The sequence below is a fragment of the Dermacentor variabilis genome, chromosome 5 (assembly GCF_050947875.1).
Source record: "Dermacentor variabilis isolate Ectoservices chromosome 5, ASM5094787v1, whole genome shotgun sequence".
In the NCBI taxonomy this organism is placed as follows: Eukaryota; Metazoa; Arthropoda; class Arachnida; order Ixodida; family Ixodidae; genus Dermacentor; species Dermacentor variabilis.
The window spans coordinates 104127898-104143432 of record NC_134572.1 but is presented as its reverse complement, the minus strand read 5'-3'; the positions used below and the strand labels follow the sequence as shown (position 1 = coordinate 104143432).

The window sequence follows — 15535 nt, the reverse complement described above, 5'->3', positions numbered from 1 at the left end:
TACCTTTCGCTTCTATCTCTTTCTCTAAATCCCTTTCAAAGGACACTAAAATGGAAAAATAAGTTGAGCTTCATTTGTAAATTACGCTTTTACAATAACAATACGCTTTTGCCGTTTCGAGAATAGAGACAAACATAACCTGCGTGGCAAGGACCCAAATACTCGCAAGTACTTTGAAATTCATGACGTCATATTGGCATTGCGGGCCAGGGCTGTCGGCAGAAAATTTAAAAAAAACCTACTAAGAAGTGCTGATATTCGGGCCTGTTGGCATGTTAATAGGTTTGGAGCAATTAAATAGGCGGGGACAAAGAGGTAGGCAAGATAGAAGACAATTCCTTTATTTCGCGCCAAATTGTTGCGTCAACCTTCTTCGACGCAGTCTTTTCAAACACTTGAAGCCTGTTACAAAGTGAAAAAAGAACAGAACCACGGTTGGCCTTAATTTTATCTTCTAGTAATAAACTTCATACCGCGAATTCGATTAGTTATAGTAGAGGAGGAACTTTGGTGACTATGAACTGATATGCCGAGTTTTTATTTAGTGCCTTTTTAACGCGTGTTATAGTACGACCAACTTGCACTTGTCTGGTTTGAGAAGTTCCCGCACGTTGTTGCTTCGCGCTAATGAACAGGACACAACGAGCATCGTACTTGTAGACAATGTAAGTGCTGCGGGTAGCGTGTTAGGTATCTGTAGTTACAAGAAGCATTAAAAGAGTGTATTACGGTATTTACATGCATCCTTTCAGAAAGCATAAAAAACTACAGCATGCAACCACTGTACCAGCATATTGGCAATTTAGAAAGCCAGATCAACTTTTGCTAATTCTTTTTTTACTATTACTTCTGTGAGGTAACCAACAGGTCAACTTTAGAGCTTCCCCCGCAGTGGTTGCTTAGTGGCTATGATGTCGGGCTGCTACGCAAGACGTCGCGGGATTGAATCCCGGCCACGGTGGCAGCTATTCGATGGGGCGAAATGTGAAGACAGCCGTGTATTTAGATTTAGGTGCAGATTAAAGAGCTACAGGCGGTACAAATTACCAGAGTTTTCCACTACGGCGTGCCTCATAATCAGATCGTGGTTTTGGCGCGTAAAATCCATAATTTAATTTTAATGTTTAACGTTAGGGCTTACTCGAGAATTTTACTGTTAAAGGTTAGTTGTTAGAAATCCCGCCTACTTCCTGTTTGATTCAAATTCTGCTTCCCAGACACGAAGCAGAATCTTATATCGGTCTTCATGACTCCAGTGATGATATACGCAGTTTTCAGGAGAGAATTCATATTAACATGATACACAACGCCACAGAAAATTTTTGCTTTATTACTAAAGCTGCCTGCAGATAATTTTTGGTGAACATTATATCAGCTACAAGCATTATTCTTTGAAGCGCTAGAGTTCAACGAACCCATCAGTCTGCATGGGCTATCTTGATAGAAGAATCTTGAACTGGCCCCCAGCCAATAGCAAAAATAAAGATAATTTGCATTACTCCCCAGTATTGTTGACGCTGTAAGAATGTTAATAATTAAAACAGTGCAAGCAACTTCACTGGCTGCATTCTAACATTCGGAACCATTACACTTATAGTAACACGTTTTTTGTTACCTTAGGCACACAGTATTAGAAAGTTTAAGCTAGTTCTCATTATAGCACGTTGTTCTCTTTTCTCGTTGCATGCTGTTTGCTCCTGTCTAGACCGACCACTATAACATCTCTTATAAAATTGACGTAGTAGTTCTGCGGAAACCCGCAAGGTGGAGAGAAGTAAAGAATAAAGGGCAAATGAGACATCCACCCGTTCGTAGCTATTGCTACAAAGGAAACCCATACGAGTTCCTCGAAAGAAAAACCCAAACTCTTGCCTTTGCTTCGTGTTGTCGACAAATTCGACTTCGCTCTGCCATCTGCTAGCCGCCTGGTTAGCTCAGATGGTAGAGCGGCTGCCCCGGAAAGGCGGTGGTCCCGGGTTCGAGTCCCGGACCAGGACAAATTTTTCTTCCACTATGAGGCTTTTCTTTCGAGGAACACGTATGGGTTTCTTTTGTAGCAATTGCTACGAACGGGTGGATGTCTCATTTTCCCTTTATTCTCTTATAAAATTGTAACGTTATAAAGACGGGCACTCTTGATTGGCTTGTCGTCGAGAGCCCTCAGACAAAAGCAGAAGGAAATTATTGTACGATGACGTGACGGTGGCTGACAAGGCGGGCCGTCGCCTCTACATTTATTCAGGAAGGCGATGGCGAAGCTGTCAGCAAAACAGTGGCTGCGTCGTCCAGCGCGAATCAGAACGGAAGTGCTCGTTCTGCTGTTCAGGTTTTTTCGTCCTTGTCAAGCACACTGCAGTTGCCAATAGCATCTTCACAGCACATCAAAGAAGGCAGAAAGATCGGTCTGAGCCTCGGGGCTCTACTAAGCCAGATTTTCACTTGGAGCAGGGGACACCGATTAGAAACTTCAAGGACATCACTCTGGGCAAAGCTGTACAGTCGATCTTAGCGACATCGCCCTTGCCACAGCCGTACGCTTCCGTTGCCAAACCTAATTCTTTAGACGGCTTATTCCGCTCTGACATCCACCTGAATTTTCAATGCCTACATCAGCTTAAACGCGCACTGAGATGTGTGTTTGAAGTCTCAAAACTAGGATTTGTTGCAAAAAAAAAATAGGTTTGTTGGGCAAGTTTGTTGGTCCTTTCGTGTCTTATTGCTTGAGACGTGATGGTCAGACGACGGGATGGACTTTTAAGAACGGTAAAAAAGCGCGCAGGGCCGATGTCGACGACAGTGGACAAACCGGTTCATCGTAGTTGCATAGGCTAGCACACTACGAAGGATACTCTGACCAAAATAATTCTCCTCTGTAGGAAAATATCGCCTATATTTTTTTCTTTTCGATCGTAATAAATGTATATATCTCTCTATCTCTCTTGTGACGTTTGTGGAACATAACACAACCATCTTGCTCCTTCATATGCGGTGGCAAAATTGATTCGATGAGTATTATAACCTACCATAATAATACTATTGTCACGTTAGTGAACATGTATCGTGTTTCTGCTGATCCTTGTGTGTATTCAGAACGCATCAGTTTCCTTTTCTTGCTTAATCAAGAGGACAAAATATAGGCGTTCTTTAGGCTCAAACAACCGCAACTCTCGGTTGATAGTGACGTTGTCTTTTGTTTCCTTTCCTCATTAGTGCATGCAAACCGCATCGTTATTGAAATTACGCAGATGTTTACATCCCGTTTTAATTTTTTGAGTGAGACACTCTCGCAATTAAAAAGAGGCAAAGAGAGAGAGAGAGAAGAAAGGGGAAAGGCAGGGTGGTTAATCAGATTGGTAGATCTGGTTCGTGGGGAATGAAAGAAAGGTCGTTCTGACCATCCAGAAGTGTGCAGTGTCAGGAACGTTGCAGAAGGTCTACAACACAGCTGAACGACATCTACGGCAAATCTGCGAAGTGGCCCGTACTCGGTTGACAAAGACTGCAAGTCTCTGACGCAGTGAGTACTTCTAATGTCACTACCAAAATATTTCTCGGAACGCTTCATTTGTGAAAGCTTATGCCAGTGCCAGTGCCGATTGAGGATTCCAAGATGGGAGGCTCGCTGTTCATGCTCTGTTTTTATGGTTAATCACGAGGTGGCAGTGTTTGGGAAGAAGTGCTTTAAAATTATATATATAGCCGAATTTATGTTCCGTTCACCTCCGCAAGGACCCTGTCAATCGATTTTCATTAGCAGCTACCGCCCAACCTCATACGTATAAGCACAAGGGGCGGCACATTCTCGTACGTTTACATACTCAATTCCTTTTCGCGAAGTACTGGTAGAGCTTCAATGAGTCCTTCGTTGGTGCGCAACCCTAACTGTTCACTTCAAGCAGTTTCCTTTCGGCGATTTTTCTAAATAAAGGATGTATTACGAACTCGACAGGTTGCCTTTAAGGGTAGTTCCACTCTAAGCAAGTCACGGTGACGGAGCACTTTTGTTGTCATTGTCTGCGCTTAATCACGTACAAGGCATGCCGCCGATTGCTCAGCCTATATTTATATATAAAAACACAGAAATTCTGTGACGGAACGAGCAGATGTGGCGCTTCCTCCCATATGCGTTAGTTACATCTCCTTCTATGGGCGGCGCACCACCAAGGTTATACGACATATATTTTGCTCAGGACTGCATTATCTCTGATTGAGCAATACTCAACCTACGCTTTTATTATATTTCCCAGCTTTACAATATGGAACGCTGCCTGTCCTCTCCCGTATGCGTGTCCCTTCCTAACAGCGCCCAGGGACAACATCTCACTCTCTCCACAGCCACATTTTTCGCAGATGTGGAAAACCCGCTTACGATGCCCGTAAGCAAACATTCCAACCAAGTGAGTCACTCAGGGGACCAGATTCCGTAGTTTCTAAAGCCGCGTTGTCTTATATGTATACCGCCAGAGATCATCATAAGGTGAGAGCATACGGGCAGAGTGTGTGAACTAGCCGTATACCTGAAAACTGGGCAAATTTTACACACTATACATTAAAAGGCAGCCGCCGCCGTGGTGGGTCCTTCCTTTCTTCGTGTCCTTTCTTAGTCCTGTGTACACAGTTTTCGCTAGTTCCACGAAGATGCATCGTTCGCAATTCACCTAAATGTCACCTCTAATAAATGGAGGTCGGAACGCTACTGCGAACGCAGAGGTGTTTGAATGTTTGTAAGCGAGACACAATAAACAAACTTTTTCACATGTGTACAAGAAACACTGAGATTTCTAACCAAAACAATGTAATTAATACAGTGGTAGCAGCTGTCTGCGTCATTAAATAAAAGAGAACAAGGAAAATTGGATTGGAAAAACTTTAATAAAACAAGGAAAATGTTCTTTTTTTTTTAGGCGTGTACCTATCTAAACAGGGAATGTTTAGTAGTATCACAAAATGTACAGTTAAAGTAGCAAGAATTGCATCTTATTGAGTGTGTGACGACTCAAACAAGAACTAAAATAGTACAGCAATGATTAAAGTTTTGATTCTCGTGTCACTTAATGAGCATTCAGGGGGCTAACTATCTATGTTTTTTATATAACCGCTTACCCGCCAACATGGGTTACTGTGTAGTCTACAGTCGAATGGCTGAAGCATCGGGCTGCTTTGCTGAGGGAACAGAGTTCGAAGTCAACCGTCGGACTAACTTAGTCACAGAGCATTTTTTTTTTATAATGTGCCCATATGTGCAGCTCTTCAACGAACCTCTTTGCCCCCGACATGGGTCACCGTAGATGTGGGACTGGGCAAGTGCCCCTCTTCAGTGAAACTCTTTGAAGCCACTTCGAGCTCGACGTATGCAGGAGTCAGTCTGTACGGGGCCTAAATGAACCTATTCGATGGCAGTGTGGCATCAAATTTGCATTCGTCAATTTGAGTCACTGGGTATGTGCCCACTCTAGAATTAGAAAAACGAACCTCCAAATTTATCCTATGATGGACGAAATCGAACCCTCGACACACAGGTTCCTCAAGGACAGCAACCTTACATAGGTTTAGCAGGCTGCGCCACAAACGCACTCGTTGTGCGCCGCTTTTCAACGAACGTATTTCACGCCAGAGCTTTAGCGAGCTCCGCCATGAATGCACTGAGTACGTTCTGCTCTTCAATAAACCTCTCGCCAACTTAGGTCATTGTATACAGGCCACTGGGTGTACGGCGAGGTAGCGAACAATTCCCAACGTTCGGATGCAACGGTGCGCCACGCTTCTCGTGTCGGAAGCCACGCGTGAACTTCGCGGTAGCCACTGTGGCGCTGTGTGTTTAGAAAGAAGGGCGAGATCGAGTGAAGCCTGGGGGCTGCCGCACTGCGCGTTTCTCAGCCTTCGCAGCGCACCGGCGTGCCATGCGTTTCGGAGGCCATGTGCAGGCTTTGCAGCGGTGCCGCTAGACGGCGTCGAGTGTTTTAAGGACGCGCGAGGGAGGAATCCCGATACAGCTCGCGCCTCATGAGTAACTTGTTTCGACTGTGGCAACACGTTGTGCCGCTATAGTGTTTCAATGATAAATCCATTACCGTCAACAGTCATCATGAGAAGCCGTATCTTTCGTTGCTTTTATTTGTGCAGAAATTGATGATGCGTACAGTTTAATAACGCAAAAGGGGACCTCAAATATCCTCGAAGATTGCAATGACGGCATGATTACTTGAGTAGTTTGAAGTATTCCAGCGACACTTCGTTCACTTTCAAATTTAGCAGCGATTGCCACTGCCGCTTGATTCCTTTGACACATTTATTACCTGCATATGTATACATAATCCGAAACTCGGTGTCCTTCCACTCTGTGAAGAAGGATGACCAGTACAAGGATGTAAGTGGGCCTCTTAATGTGGAACTGCACCTCCGCCGCGGGTCATCCGTTCTAGCGCACCTTGACACTAGACCGTTGTCCCTCGACACGATTTTCACGTGCCGCCGACAGATGACATCGCAGCTGAAGGCGACGAAGGGACTGCATCAATGAGGATAGCAATAGGGGCTTGTTGGTACGGCATATCTTATTTTGTTATAGCGCAAGCTTGACACGGACAACAGAAGGCACATCTGACACACACGGCGCTGTGCGTGTCAGATGTGCTTTCTGTTGTGCGTGTCAAGCTAGCGCTATAACAAAATAGGACTACTTCGGTTTTTGAAAGAGACAGGATTGGACAAGTGGCTGTGACAGTGATATCATGTACCACACCAGAGTGATGGACTCTAACGGACGATGTGTGTGCTGTGTCATGTGCTCTCTCTCTCTCTCTCTCTCTCTCTCTCTCTCTCCCTTCCCTATATTTCATCCCCCCATCCCGCTCCCATGTGTAGGGCAGCAAACCGGTTAAGCTAAACTGGTTAATTTCCCTGCCTTTCTTTCTCCACTTTTTCCTTCCTTCCTTCCTTCCGCCGCAGGTCGGCTCGGCATTGCCCTGTCTCCGGGATCTTTTCCTACACGCGGACATGATAGTGGGCAAAGCAGCTCTAAACAGGTTCACTGTAATTAAATTCTGGAGCTTAATTTCGCTAAACTTCACAGTGGATTGTGACTTGATTTGGACCACCTAGGGTGGAGTGCACGCTAAGGAGTGTACGCCTAAGATTCGAAGTAAACGAGTTTTTTTTTAATTTCGTCTCGATGTAAATAGGCCATGGATCAACCAGCGACCTCATGCTGAGCAGCAGACTGCCATAGCCGCTTAGCCATCACGGCGGGTTTGTGTATATACTGTGTGTCCCAACTAGCCTCAGCCAAACTGTAAGAAATAAGTAAATAAGATTAATATACCTACAGTGTTCAGTCACCAGAGGTTAGACGGCCGGACACCGCAGGTTTTATAATCATATTATGCACCACATTTTATTCCTTTCTTTTTTAACAGCTTAGTTAACGTTAGCGCTAACACTCTATATAAAGATGGTAAAATAAATAGGTAGGTAAACAAATAAAATTACATACCCTGAGAAGGATTCCTCAGCGCATATGCAAACTATTAAGATCAGTAGTCCAGCTGGCGAGGAAACGTAGCTGCCGCGCATGACCCAAACAAGGATTTCTAGAACCGAGAAACGTTGGGTATTCCGACACGGTATGTTCTGTAGTCTATACCAAAATGAGGAAACTTCTCATGCATGACTTCTACCTACCCTACTGAGTGATAAAACTCTTTAGAGCTTGTAGCATTTCAAATTCAGCTAGTTGCGTACCATTTTGTCGTATCCAGCTTGATGTCGTCCTATCCACCGTTCCAGCATTCCGGAGGTTCATATTTTACGTTATTTGCGTGGACATTTCCGTCTTGTATTTTCAAGCTGAAGGTTACTTGACCACAAGGTAACTATCTGAAATGTTATTTGGTAAATAGTTGTATATAAAACAAGTAACAAGAAATGTTCACAGAATTTCTTAGGCGTGCCGGAGCGAATAATCTGAAACAAGACCTTGTTATCACGGTTGTTTCCCAGAACAACCTTCTATAGAGCGTTTACTGAGTTAGAAAATGACTGGTTTTATTAATACTGCGTCTATAGGGTGGTGGGATGGGTAGCTCCTGAATTACGCCTGCACGGATGCATTCCGAATATTAGGAAACATTGAATGTTCCCAAGAATCCTGTTCTGTATGCTGTGAGGAAATCGTTTCTTTTTTTGAAGGTTCGGATTTGTGATACCACTTAAATATATAATTGTTATTAACATATAATAGAAAATATTGCTTACCTAATTTGACTTATGTCAAGGTAATATGCTAACATATGATACGATAGGTCACTTGTAAGTGTTCCGTAGATCTTGTAGGATTCTTTCAAACATTGCGCCGAGCAACAAGGAAACTTCCAGAATGTCACGACAGAAAAACGGTAATGAAATTCAGCCGGTATTGATCATACAGACGCACTAGTTCTTGTTTCTGATAATAATGCGGTGCGCAAAAAAAAAGATGCGCATGACTAATGAGTCAGGATACCATCCATCAATTTTAAGTTTAAGCCTGCTAAAAATTGCCTGAAATAAATCCCCGAGGGGGGGGGGGGGGCGGCTAATTGCTAACACACCCATCCACTTAGAGTTAAATGTACTATAAATAACCCCTGGTGGTCCAAATTATTACGGAGTCTTCCACTGAGGCGTGCCTAATAATCAAATCGTGCTTTCGGGACCTCAAACATCATAATTAAATTTTGTAAAATAGATATTTTGCCAATCTTATACACTTTTTTTTTCTGTGCCTGTATACATTCCTTCTATTAAGCAATGAAATGACAAGGTGTTCCATCTGTCTAAAATATTTTGCAAACCTTTTGATATCCAGGACTCCAAAAAAAAGTTTAGCGTGTATTTTTCTATTTACAGCAGAAAACATTAGAAGTGGTTTCCTCGAATTCTTCAGAAGCTATATAATATAGCCTTATCTGCCAGCAGTGTAAACGGTTTGCAATAGGAAGGGGCTTACAGCGAGCAATAAATTTTAAGCCCAATTAGTCCCTCAAACAAACCAGTCCTCGTTTTAAGTCCTCAACACTCGCGACAGACATTCGCAAAACCGAGCGCCAGTTCCATCGCTGGCAGATAGCTTTTGTGCACCGTAAAGCCCGTTGACGGGATCGGCTTTCGCAGCGGCAGCCGGTTAGCGCTGCATGCGTTGAACCCGTCACGTGTAGCTATTTGGGGTTGAAGTAAGGAGATGAGTGGAGGCTGCAAACGAGAGAGAGAGAGAGAGAGAGAAAGAGAGAGAGAGAGAGGGGCTCTGAGTCGGACCGCGGCACATGTGAGACTCGCGTATATCCTTGCCGGTGGCTGCTCGCACGCGTTGCAATCACCGTTGGAACGTCAGTGCGGCGGCGTGCTACGTTCACTCCGCGTAGCGCCAACGCGTCTTAGCTGGTTTAAACCTGTTCGAGGCGGCTCCGCGCCTCCGCTGCAGCCTGACACGTATATTTATCTCAGCTCTTCTCGCTGGCGGCGTCAGTCCAAAGAACTGTGAAACGATCGCCCCATCCGTTTGAGCAATCCATTTGAGCGCGCTCAACTTCTGCCACGTTTGGGGCTGCTAGGCGAACTCGCGTGGCCTTTCTTTCTATAGCACCGACAAACAGGTATTCGCGCTTCCTGACCTGTCGCTAGCTGCTTTTACTTTGCATAGTTTATCGTTCGTCTTTTAATGCGAGTGTGGTATATGCAAAATGGAGCGGAAAATATGGCGTCTAGTGATAAAATCCAATGATACCGAAACCCATGTGACCAAGGGATGAAGTCCCGTTCCCGGTGCTGGACCTGCTACTGCTTGCGCTGCCAAATCAGACGGTGAACCGCCACGGCGTTGGAAAGATCCCCCCCGCCGTAGCCCACACCAGAAAAAAACATTCATTTTACCCAATTCGAAAACTGAGTTGGCCCACTTTCAAAACCAACCTGGCCGACTCCCAAAATTGACTTGGCCCACCCAAAAAAATTTCGGTGGCCGACTTCCAGAACTGACTTTGCCCAATTCCAAAAATGACCAAGTGAAAAGTACATCGCGCGGAAAAGCCACACTGCTTTCGCATTCAATGCACCTAAGGAGACGTAAGTGCCAGTGCAACTTTTTCATCCGCAGTTCCTGAATTATGCGACTAACAAGTTCTAAGAGACGTAACACTATCGGTTCCGCCATGCGTTGCCGGCACCTCCCCCCTCCCCCTCGGCCCTTCCTTGAAATAAATGCAGATACAGTTTCAGGTAAGCGTGTGCCGCAGGCGGCACGTGCTTCCACGAAAAAGCGGCCGCCACGTGAGAATGCGATGTGGGACCGGAGCCAGCATTTGACGCAGCGCAGGCATTTTTGTTTTTTTTTTCTTTTTGGACCAATGAAGAAACACGATGGAGGGGCCGAGGTTGATATGCTCATAGTGCAATGAACGACGGAGATAAAAACCATGCTGCCTCCGATCCCATATCGCATTCGCATGTGGCGGCCGCATTTTCGTTGAAGAATTTTTTTTTTTTACTTAAGACGGTACGCCCCTTTTGTCACTCAATGTCCGTCACAGTCACCGACAGCCTCTTCAATTGATCTCAGTGCGCGGAGCATCTTCTGCTAATTCGTTGAACTTACACTTGAAGGTACTAAAAGCGGCGAGCGTTAGCTGGCAGTCGGGTAGTATTATATTTAAATTATTGCGCGCACTTTAAACAAAGGCTGGAAAAAAATTAAGCAGGGCAGTTGTCTTAGCCTAAACGAAATAATTCGATATTTCTGAAGAAGCGCTACAACTCTGGTATTGAATATGTTTCGCTAGAGTTACTATTTAAAAATATTCATTAGGCAATCTTTGTTAACTAGCGAGCTTGGCGGATTGGAAATTATATCGCGACCTGCTCCATATGGCTGAGAACAATACTGCGCCAGTACGACAGGCGTAGGGCCTGTGTTTATTTTTTTAGTACTTGACCCAAGTTAGCTGTAACACCCTGTATGAAACAAGGAAACCAGCGTTTGATCGCTCGCATAGATGGATGGATGGATGGATGAAAAACTTTATTAGGGTCCTTTAGGGCGCGCCCTAGCGCGCAGCGGGCCGCTCCCACGTCGGAACAGAGAGGCCGAGCCTCTCCGCTGCGTCGCGGGCCCGTTGGACAGCCCATAGCTGTTCTTCGAGGTTGGGGCTGTGTAGGACAGCATCCCAGCGTGAAGAAGTGTTACTTTCATCGCCGCGTAACGCGGGGCATTGCCAGAGCATGTGAGGTAAGTTCGCTAAGTCATTGCATAGTGCACATGAATTGTCGTCTGAATTTCGGGGTACATCTTGTGAAGAAGTAGGGGGTTTGGGTATGCCCCCGTCTGTAGAAGCCTTAGTGTCAAAGCCTGAGGTCTATTGAGTCTGCAATGCGGGAGGGGGTAGATCCTCCGAGTGCTTAGTAATTTCGGTGTACGAGGAAGGAGAATCCCGATTGTCAGTACCCCCGGAGTCACGCTGCCCAGCTACGCGGTTTATGATCCCTCGCGCAGCTCCGTGTGCCGACTCATTGAGGTTGGGCGGGGCACCCTCGATCTGTCCCATGTGGGCTGGAAACCAGATTAATGTGTGTGGCTTGATCTCTTTGCTTCCTAATATCCCTAGGGCCAGCTCGGATGTGGTTCCTTTGGCAAGTGCCCTAACAGCTGCTATCGAGTCACTGTAGATTGATGACCTCTTGTCGTCCAATAAGGCCATCGCTATTGCAGCCTGCTCTGCGCTTTCAGAGGACGTCGTCCGAATCGATATTGCGTTCGTTATTTGGCTTTCATGATTTACGCTAACTACAGCGAAGGCCTGTCCATCGGCGTAGCGCGCTGCGTCTACGAAACTGTTCTCCGAAGCCCGTTCACGAGCCTTTTCCAGGAGAGCCTTCGCGCGCGCCCGACGTCTTCCCACGTTGTGTTCTGGATGGACGTTTCGTGGGATCGGGGCGACAGTGATGCGGTCCCGCTGCTCTCGAGGGATGCTGCAGAACTGGAAAGTTTTGGAACTGGAAAGAACACCCACCTCCTGTAAGATGTGTCTTCCAGCTTGTGTGGTAGATAGCCTGATGAACTGGGCCCTCTCCTGTGCTTCTGCTATTTCCTCTAGCGTGTTATGCATGCCAAGGTGAAGTAAGCGTTCCGTGGGAGTGTAAATGGGGAGGCCGAGAGCTCTCTTGATTGCCTGCCTGATTAAGGCATTGAGCTTATCCCTCTCCGATCTTAGCCAGTTGTGCATGGCCGCGACGTAAGTGGCTCGAGATTGTGTTTAAAACACACGATCGAGTGAAGAATGCTATCAAATGCCTTTTCCAGATCTAGAACTAGTATGGCTCTCGTGTCCCGCGTATTACAGTCAATAATGTGATGCTTGATGAGCTTCATCGCGTCCTGCGTCGAGAGACCGACCTTGAAGCCGATCATGTTGTGTGGGTAAATGTCGTGGTTCTCCAGGTAGCATGAAAGCCTGTTTAGGATTGCGCGCTCAGCAACTTTCCCCACGCACGATGTGAGCGAAATTGGGCGGAGGTTATCGAGGCTGGGCGGCTTGCCTGGCTTGGGGATGAGAATGGTGTTGGCCGATTTCCACATTTCCGGGACTTTGCCACTGCTCCATGCTTGGTTAATGATGCCCGTTAGGTATTCGATGGACTTCTCGTCCAGATTCCGTAGAGCTTTGTTTGTGACCTTGTCCGGACCGGGAGCCGATCTGCCGTTGAGGGCGTGGAGCGCCTGCCTGATTTCCTCAATCGCGAATTCTGCGTCGAGCTCAGCGTTCTCGGAGCCTTCGTAGTCAGGGGAAGGCGGTGTAGGGCACGATGCGACTGATAGGTACTTCTGTACGGGTTTCGATAAAATTCCCTTGCTCGAATATTCTCGCTTGGCTGTGTGTAGAGTGCGCGCCAGTGTGTGCGTTGGTTGGTTTTAGTGTTCGTCTCGTCGAGGAGATGCTTTAGGAGGTTCCAGGTGCCTTACCGACATTTCATTTATATCAGCCTAAGCGAGACAAGTACTCAACGATCATTTAGAAAACGTTTGTGACCGTGGCAAAAGGTGTGGCAAAAGATGTATGTAGAGCTTCCATGGCGACACAGAGGGATGACGTTGGTGCCGTGCTACTACGGAAAACGTAGCGAGCATGTCAGTGACATTAGACGACATTACATCTTCCCCGTAGTCCGACGACTTTGCGTGTTTTGTTTTTTTTTCAATATGGTCCGTGGCATGGCTATTTGAACACAATCTGAAGCTTTTGGTGGTACTGGGGTAAAGACAGATGGCTGTCGTTATGATAACCAGGTCAGTTACGTGAGATACTCTGGAGACAGCTCGTAAAACGCAGTCGCTCACTAAAACTGCGCAGTCATAAACTCGTGCTAACACGAAGTCCAGTTGATAGAATGATTGTGAGCAACCCGTTTAGGCGTTACACCCCTTGGTTGAATCGAACTGTAGTCCGAGCAGGTTACAAGAAAAAAAAAAGAAGCACTAAGAAATGCACGTAGAGGCGCCAAAATCTTTATCCCGCGTGCGCGAGCGGCGACTTTTCCATGCGTCAGCGCCGTATGACGGGGCGAGGCTGGAAACAGTCTGAGGCTTAGCGCATGCGCACAAAGCGCGAGCAGCTGGGCCCATCGTCTGCTAGGCTGTACCCTCTTAAGGACATCATACGGCTCTGACGCTGGGAAAAGTCGAAGCTCGAGCACGCCAGTTAGATTTGGGCGCCTGTACACGTAAAGGGATCCGGTTAAACACGTACAGCATGCACGTTCACGTGCACATGCACGTCATGAACCTGCACGTATGCACTTCACGCGCGATGAACGCCCACATACACGTTCATTGGATTCATTACGTAATATGTAGCTAGCACATACTACTCTATGAAGTTCTTCATCAGAAATTTTCTAGAGGAAACGATATCGCGTCCATTAGTGACCACTCGATCTTGATTTCTGTGGTTATTTCTTCCGCAAGAGTCTCTGGAAACGTTGCCTCTAGAATATGCAACCCATAATGCAACCAGCAGCACTGTATGCACAGGCTGCGTCTAAACGCCATCCTTGCTTCCTGGTGCAGTCGATATATCACTTCGGCTTCATGTCCAACCTGCACTGTAATCAACCGTTGACGCAGGCTACGTGACTACGGAAAACGCGTTTTCTCGGATGATGTGAAAGCAAAGATTGGCTCAAAAGCGATTAAGTTTGCGCAAGCCTTTCAGACTTCACACTATCACCAAACATCGCTGTTGGCACGCGGACTCATTGATGAGATGGATTATGATAGGAGACGTTGTTGTATGCAGCACCTTCTTGCGCTGGATATGTTTATTCACATAAGCCTTAGGGCTTCACCGTGAGTTAGTAGGCCACCGCTCACTCGGTCAACGACTTCCTGCCTTTGTCTATGGAATGGCTGCCTGAGAATTCTACACACGAGTGCCCGATAAGTGCAAGCGTGTAGTGGGTGCTTATCTTCCCCCGCAGGCAAAAGTGACAGAGTACGCGCTACTTGGAGTGCACATTTGACAACAATGATTTGTGCTTATATGTAAACACTGCAGGGCACATGAAGCGCGACTAATGATGCAGCACAGAGTATTTACAGCGCCGTGAATGATTTTTAAAGCGAGTTGCAATAAATGTTATTCGAGCTAAATGGCTGAACTATATTTGGCCTGTCAAGTTTGTTGAAGAATGTCCTGAACCCAGCAGTTGGTACAGCACTGAGTTGGTACATAACTTAATACGATAGCTATTAGCATGGAGTACTTTGCTACAGGAGGAAAATAAACATTCTTTGTTTCACATACATCGAGTTGCTGTTAATCAGTGCATTGCAGTGGAGGTTCTTAGCGAAATCCCTAACCCAAGGTCATGAACTCCTTTTTTTTTATCTTGTGACTTATGTAACTCGTTTGAATTGGAGGTGCAATTTTAAGGTAATCAAAGTGTGCTGTGCTTGCAGTCATCAAGAACGTGCATCCAGCGCCGCCTGTTTTTACGCGAAACTGATAGTTTTTTCAGCAAAGTTTATTCATCACCCTCTGTTGAGATGCCACGCCCTTGTTAGTGCTCCTTTCAATGAAACATAATGCTTCATTCTGGTTGTTTGGTACATCATGTGGCTAGTCTTCTGGTCTCTTAGGAAACGGGTACTCAGTTCTTCTTTTTGTATTTTCATTCAAAGGAATGTTGACATAACTGCACTGGCTGCAGCACATCTCATTATCAGTGTTAACTCCAGAGCACGTTCACTGTCACTGAGTAAACAAACAATTCCCAATGCTTAATACGCCAGTCGAGTTCTAACACAGCTCGTTCGCACAGTCTTGACACAGCTACCACTCAAAGCTAGCCTGACTTTGTTAGCACAGCCAATAGGGGTCAGTTCATTCTACTTCAAAAGTTCATATTTACAAGTGAGATAATGTAAGAAACCAGCTGCGCTGCGAATCTTTCATATAGAGCATGAGAAGCGCTTTTCAAGCCTGTAACTAAGGAATATTTAAAACAGCAT

At 45.9% G+C, this 15535-nt stretch overlaps 1 non-coding gene and 1 pseudogene across 1 annotated transcript; both read left to right on the top strand.

Moving 5' to 3' along the window:
- LOC142583012 (facilitated trehalose transporter Tret1-like) overlaps nucleotides 1-15535 on the top strand; it is an 85532-nt pseudogene that overhangs the window by 14631 nt on the left and 55366 nt on the right.
- Nucleotides 1924-1998, top strand: TRNAS-GGA (transfer RNA serine (anticodon GGA)). The gene has a single exon. It is a non-coding gene; the product is annotated as a tRNA-Ser (tRNA).